The sequence below is a fragment of the Tenrec ecaudatus genome, chromosome 1, assembly GCF_050624435.1.
Source record: "Tenrec ecaudatus isolate mTenEca1 chromosome 1, mTenEca1.hap1, whole genome shotgun sequence".
Lineage (NCBI taxonomy): Eukaryota > Metazoa > Chordata > Mammalia > Afrosoricida > Tenrecidae > Tenrec > Tenrec ecaudatus.
This window is the reverse complement of record NC_134530.1, coordinates 275,357,390-275,364,824: the sequence shown is the minus strand read 5'-3', so window position 1 is coordinate 275,364,824 and position 7,435 is coordinate 275,357,390.

The following is a 7,435-nucleotide window of genomic DNA, read 5'->3' as shown; positions in this document are numbered from 1 at the left end:
TTACCTAGCAGGCACTTTGACTATCTAGGTTAACTAGTGGGAAATTGGAATGTCTAGGTTACCTAGTGGGCACTTGGACTATGTACGTTCCCTACCGGGCACTTGGGCTATCTACGTTACCTAGCGGGCACTTGGACTATGTACCTTCCCTAGCGGGCACTTGGACTATCTATGTTAACTAGCGGGCATTTGGACTATGTAGGTTCCCTAGCGGTCACGTGGACTATGTAGACTTCATAGAAGGCACTTGGACTATGTAGGTTAACAGGCGGGCACTTGGACTATCCAGGTTACCAAGCGGGCACTTGGACTATGTAGGTTACCCAATGGGCACTTGGACTATCTAGGTTAACGAACGGACACTTGGACTATGTAGGTTAGCTATCAGGCACTTGGACTATCTAGGTTACCTAGCAGGCACTTGGACAATGTAGGTTACCTAGCGGACACTTGGACGATTTAGGTTAACTATCGGGCACTTGGACTATCTAGGTTAACTAGCGGGCCCTTGGACTATCTAGGTTAACTAGCGGGCACTTGAACTATGTAGTTTCCCTAGCGGGCATTTGGATTATTTAGGTTACCTAGTGGGCACTTGGACTATGTAGGTTACCTAGCGGGCACTTGGACTACGTAGGTCAACTACAAGGCACTTGGACTATCAAGGTTACCTAGCGGGCTCTTGGACTATGTAGGTTACCAGCGGGCACTTGGACTATCTAGGTTAACGAACGTGCACTTGGACTACGTAGGTAACCTAGCGGGCACTTGGACTGTCTAGGTTACCTAGCGGGCACTTGGACTATCTAGGTTAACGAACGGGCACTTGGACTGTGTAGGTTAACTAGCGGACACTTCGAATATCTAGGTTAGCTAACGGGCAATTGGACTATCTAGGTTACCTAGCGGGCACTTGGACTATGTAGGTTCCCTAGCGAGCACTTGGACTATTTAGGTTACCTGGCAGGCACTTTGACTATCTAGGTTAACTAACGGGCACGTGGACTATGAAGGTTTCCTAGGGAGCACTTGGAGTATGTAGGTTCCCTAGCGGGCACTTGGACTATGTAGGTTCCCTATCGGTTTCTTGGACTGTCTAGGTTAACTAGTGGGCAATTGGACTGTCTAGGTTACCTAGTGGGCACTTGGACTATGTACGTTCCCTAGCGGGCACTTGGGCTATCTACGTTACCTAGCGGGCACTTGGACTATGTAGGTTAACGAACGGGCACTTGGACTATGTAGTTTACCTAGCAGGCACATGGACTATGTAGGTTAACTAGCGGGCACTTGCACTCTCTAGGTTACCTAGCGGGCACTTGGACTATGTAGGTTAACTACAAGGCACTTGGACTATCAAGGTTACCTAGCGGGCCCTTGGACTATGTAGGTTACCAGCGGGCACATGGACTATCTAGGTTAACGAACGTGCACTTGGACTATGTAGGTAACCTAGCCGGCACTTGGACTGTCTATGTTACCTAGCGGGCACTTGGACTATCTTGGTTAACGAACGGGCACTTGGACTATGTAGGTTACCTAGCGGACACTTGGACGATTTAGGTTAACTATCGGGCACTTGGACTATGTAGGTTACCTAGCGGACACTTGGACTATCTAGGTTACCTAGCTGGCACTTGGACTATCTAGGTTAACTAGCGGGCCCTTGGACTATCTAGGTTAACTAGCGGGCACTTGAACTATGTAGTTTCACTAGCGGGCATTTGGATTATTTAGGTTACCTAGTGGGCACTTGGACTATGTAGGTTACCTAGCGGGCACTTGGACTATGTAGGTTAACTACAAGGCACTTGGACTATCAAGGTTACCTAGCGGGTCCTTGGACTATGTAGGTTACCAGCGGGCACTTGGACTATCTAGGTTAACGAACGTGCACTTGGACTATGTAGGTAACCTAGCCGGCACTTGGACTGTCTAGGTTACCTAGCGGGCACTTGGACTATCTAGGTTAATGAACGGGCACTTGGACTATGTAGGTTAACTAGCGGACACTTCGAATATCTAGGTTAGCTCACGGGCAATTGGACTATCTAGGTTACCTAGCGGGCACTTGGACTATGTAGGTTCCCTAGCGGGAACTTGGACTATTTAGGTTACCTGGCAGGCACTTTGACTATCTAGGTTAACTAACGGGCACTTGGACTATGAAGGTTGCCTAGCGAGCACTTGGAGTATGTAGGTTCCCTAGCGGGCACTTGGACTATATAGGTTCCCTAGCGGGCACTTGGATTATGTAGGTTCCCTATCGGGCACTTGGACTATGTAGGTTAACTAGCGGGTACTTGGACTGTCTAGGTTACCTAGCGGGCACTTGGATTATCTAGGTTAGCTAACAGGCACTTGGACTATCTAGGATCCCTAGCGGGCACTTGTACTATCTAGGTTACCTAGCTGGCACTTGGACTATGTTGGTCAACTAGCGGGCCCTTATACTACCTAGGTTAGCTAACGGGCACTTAGATAATGTAGTTTAACTAGGGGGCACTTGGAATTTGTAGGTTAACTAGCGGACACTTGCACTATGTAGGTTAACTAGCGGGCCCATGGACTATGTAGGTTTACTAGCGGGCCTTTGGACTATCTAGGTTCCCTCAAGGGCACTTGGGGTATCTTGGTTACCGAACGGGCACTTGAACTATCTAGGTTATCTAGCGGGCACTTGGACTATGTAGGCTAAATAGGGGGCCCTTGAACGATCGAGGTTACCTAGCGGGTACTAGAACTATCTAGGTTAACTAGCGGGCACTTGCACTATCTAAGTTACCTAGCGGGCACTTGGAATAAGTACGTTCCCTAGTGGGAATTTGGACTATGTACGTTCCCTAGCGGGCACTTGGACTATCTATGTTAACTGGCGGGCACTTGGAATATGTATGTTAACTAGCGGACACTTGCACTATGTCGGTTACCTAGCAGGCACTTGGACTATCTAGGTTAACTAGCGGGCACTTGGACTATCTAGGTTAACTATCGTGCACTTGCTATGTAGGTTCCTTAGCGGGCACTTGGACAATCTAGGTTGCCTAGCGGGCACTTGTACTATGTAGGTTAACTAGCATGCCCTTGGACTATCTAGGTTACGTAGCGGGCACTTGGTATATAGGTTAACTAGCGGGCATTTGGACTATGTTGGTTAACTAGCGGACACTTACACGATCTAGGTTAACTAGTGGGCCCTTGTATTATATAGGTTAACTAGCGGGCCATGGATTATGTAGGTTTACTAGGAGGTACTTGGACTATCTAGGCAAACTAGCGGGAACATGGACTATGTAGCTTCCCTAGCGGGCATTTGGACTATCTAGGTTACCTAGCGGGCCCTTGGACTATGTAGGTTACCAGTGGGCACATGGACTATCTAGGTTAACGAACGTGCACTTGGACTATGTAGGTAACCTAGCCGGCACTTGGACTGTCTAGGTTACCTAGCGGGCACTTGGACTATCTTGGTTAACGAACGGGCACTTGGACTATGTAGGTTACCTAGCGGACACTTGGACGATTTAGGTTAACTATCGGGCACTTGGACTATCTAGGTTAACTAGCGGGCCCTTGGACTATCTAGGTTAACTAGCGGGCACATGAACTATGTAGTTTCCCTAGCGGGCATTTGGATTATTTAGGTTACCTAGTGGGCACTTGGACTATGTAGGTTACCTAGCGGGCACTTGGACTATGTAGGTTAACTACAAGGCACTTGGACTATCAAGGTTACCTAGCGGGCCCTTGGACTATGTAGGTTACCAGCGGGCACTTGGACTATCCAGCTTAACGAACGTGCACTTGGACTATGTAGGTAACCTAGCGGGCACTTGGACTATCTACGTTAATGAACGGGCACTTGGACTATGTAGGTTAACTAGCGGACACTTCGAATATCTAGGTTAGCTAATGGGCAATTGGACTTTCTAGGTTACCTAGCGGGCACTTGGACTATGTAGGTTCCCTAGCGAGCACTTGGACTATTTAGGTTACCTGGCAGGCACTTTGACTCTCTAGGTTAACTAACGGGCACTTGGACTATGAAGGTTGCCTAGCGAGCACTTGGATATGTAGGTTCCCTAGCGGGCACTTGGACTATGGAGGTTCCCTATCGGTTTCTTGGACTGTCTAGGTTAACTAGTGGGCAATTGGACTGTCTAGGTTACCTAGTGGGCACTTGGACTATGTACGTTCCCTAGCGGGCACTTGGGCTATCTACGTTACCTAGCGGGCACTTGGACTATGTAGGTTAACGAACGGGCACTTGGACTATGTAGTTTACCTAGCAGGCACTTGGACTATGTAGGTTAACTAGCGGGCACTTGCACTCTCTAGGTTACCTAGCGGGCACTTGGACTATGTAGGTTAACTACAAGGTACTTGGACTGTCTAGGTTACCTAGCGGGCACTTGGACTATCTTGGTTAACGAACGGGCACTTGGACTATGTAGGTTACCTAGCGGACACTTGGACGATTTAGGTTAACTATCGGGCACTTGGACTATCTAGGTTAACTAGCGGGCCCTTGGACTATCTAGGTTAACTAGCGGGCACATGAACTATGTAGTTTCCCTAGCGGGCATTTGGATTATTTAGGTTACCTAGTGGGCACTTGGACTATGTAGGTTACCTAGCGGGCACTTGGACTATGGAGGTTCCCTATCGGTTTCTTGGACTGTCTAGGTTAACTAGTGGGCAATTGGACTGTCTAGGTTACCTAGTGGGCACTTGGACTATGTACGTTCCCTAGCGGGCACTTGGGCTATCTACGTTACCTAGCGGGCACTTGGACTATGTAGGTTAACGAACGGGCACTTGGACTATGTAGTTTACCTAGCAGGCACTTGGACTATGTAGGTTAACTAGCGGGCACTTGCACTCTCTAGGTTACCTAGCGGGCACTTGGACTATGTAGGTTAACTACAAGGTACTTGGACTGTCTAGGTTACCTAGCGGGCACTTGGACTATCTTGGTTAACGAACGGGCACTTGGACTATGTAGGTTACCTAGCGGACACTTGGACGATTTAGGTTAACTATCGGGCACTTGGACTATCTAGGTTAACTAGCGGGCCCTTGGACTATCTAGGTTAACTAGCGGGCACATGAACTATGTAGTTTCCCTAGCGGGCATTTGGATTATTTAGGTTACCTAGTGGGCACTTGGACTATGTAGGTTACCTAGCGGGCACTTGGACTATGTAGGTTAACTACAAGGCACTTGGACTATCAAGGTTACCTAGCGGGCCCTTGGACTATGTAGGTTACCAGCGGGCACTTGGACTATCCAGGTTAACGAACGTGCACTTGGACTATGTAGGTAACCTAGCGGGCACTTGGACTATCTACGTTAATGAACGGGCACTTGGACTATGTAGGTTAACTAGCGGACACTTCGAATATCTAGGTTAGCTAACGGGCAATTGGACTTTCTAGGTTACCTAGCGGGCACTTGGACTATGTAGGTTCCCTAGCGAGCACTTGGACTATTTAGGTTACCTGGCAGGCACTTTGACTCTCTAGGTTAACTAACGGGCACTTGGACTATGAAGGTTGCCTAGCGAGCACTTGGAGTATGTAGGTTCCCTAGCGGGCACTTGGACTATGGAGGTTCCCTATTGGGTTCTTGGACTGTCTAGGTTAACTAGTGGGCAATTGGACTGTCTAGGTTACCTAGTGGGCACTTGGACTATGTACGTTCCCTAGCGGGCACTTGGGCTTTCTACGTTACCTAGCGGGCACTTGGACTATGTAGGTTAACTAGCGGGCACTTGCACACTCTAGGTTACCTAGCGGGCACTTGGACTATGTACCTTCCCTAGCGGGTACTTGGACTATCTATGTTAACTAGCGGGCACTTGGACTATGTAGGTTCCCTAGCGGTCACGTGGACTATGTAGACTTCATAGAAGGCACTTGGACTATGTAGGTTAACAGGCGGGCACTTGGACTATCCAGGTTACCAAGCGGGCACTTGGACTATGTAGGTTACCCAATGGGCACTTGGACTATCTAGGTTAACAAACGGACACTTGGACTATGTAGGTTAGCTATCAGGCACTTTGACTATCTAGGTTACCTAGCAGGCACTTGGACTATATAGGTTACCTAGCGGACACTTGGACGATTTAGGTTAACTATCGGGCACTTGGACTATCTAGGTTAACTAGCGGGCCCTTGGACTATCTAGGTTAACTAGCGGGCCCTTGGACTATCTAGGTTAACTAGCGGGCCCTTGGACTATCTAGGTTAACTAGCGGACACTTGAACTATGTAGTTTCCCTAGCGGGCATTTGGATTATTTAGGTTACCTAGTGGGCACTTGGACTATGTAGGTTACCTAGCGGTCACTTGGACTATGTAGGTTAACTACAAGGCACTTGGACTTTCAAGGTTACCTAGCGGGTTCTTGGACTATGTAGGTTACCAGCGGGCACATGGACTATCTAGGTTAACGAACGTGCACTTGGACTATGTAGGTAACCTAGCCGGCACTTGGACTGTCTAGGTTACCTAGCGGGCACTTGGACTATCTTGGTTAACGAACGGGCACTTGGACTATGTAGGTTACCTAGCGGGCACTTGGACTATGTAGGTTAACTACAAGGCACATGGACATTCAAGGTTACCTAGCGGGCCCTTGGACTATGTAGGTTACCAGCGGGCACATGGACTATCTAGGTTAACGAACGTGCACTTGGGCTATGTAGGTAACCTAGCCGGCACTTGGACTGTCTAGGTTACCTAGCGGGCACTTGGACTATCTTGGTTAACGAACGGGCACTTGGACTATGTAGGTTACCTAGCGGAAACTTGGACGATTTCGGTTAACTATCGGGCACTTGGACTATCTAGGTTAACTAGCGGGCCCTTGGACTATCTAGGTTAACTAGCGGGCACATGAACTATGTAGTTTCCCTAGCGGGCATTTGGATTATTTAGGTTACCTAGTGGGCACTTGGACTATGTAGGTTACCTAGCGGGCACTTGGACTATGTAGGTTAACTACAAGGCACTTGGACTATCAAGGTTACCTAGCGGGCCCTTGGACTATGTAGGTTACCAGCGGGCACTTGGACTATCTAGGTTAACGAACGTGCACTTGGACTATGTAGGTAACCTAGCCGGCACTTGGACTGTCTAGGTTACCTAGCGGGCACTTGGACTATCTTGGTTAACGAACGGGCACTTGGACTATGTAGGTTACCTAGCGGGCACTTGGACTATGTAGGTTAACTACAAGGCACTTGGACTTTCAAGGTTACCTAGCAGGCCCTTGGACTATGTAGGTTACCAGCGGGCACATGGACTATCTAGGTTAACGAACGTGCACTTGGGCTATGTAGGTAACCTAGCCGGCACTTGGACTGTCTAGGTTACCTAGCGGGCACTTGGACTATCTTGGTTAACGAACGGGCACTTGGACTATGTA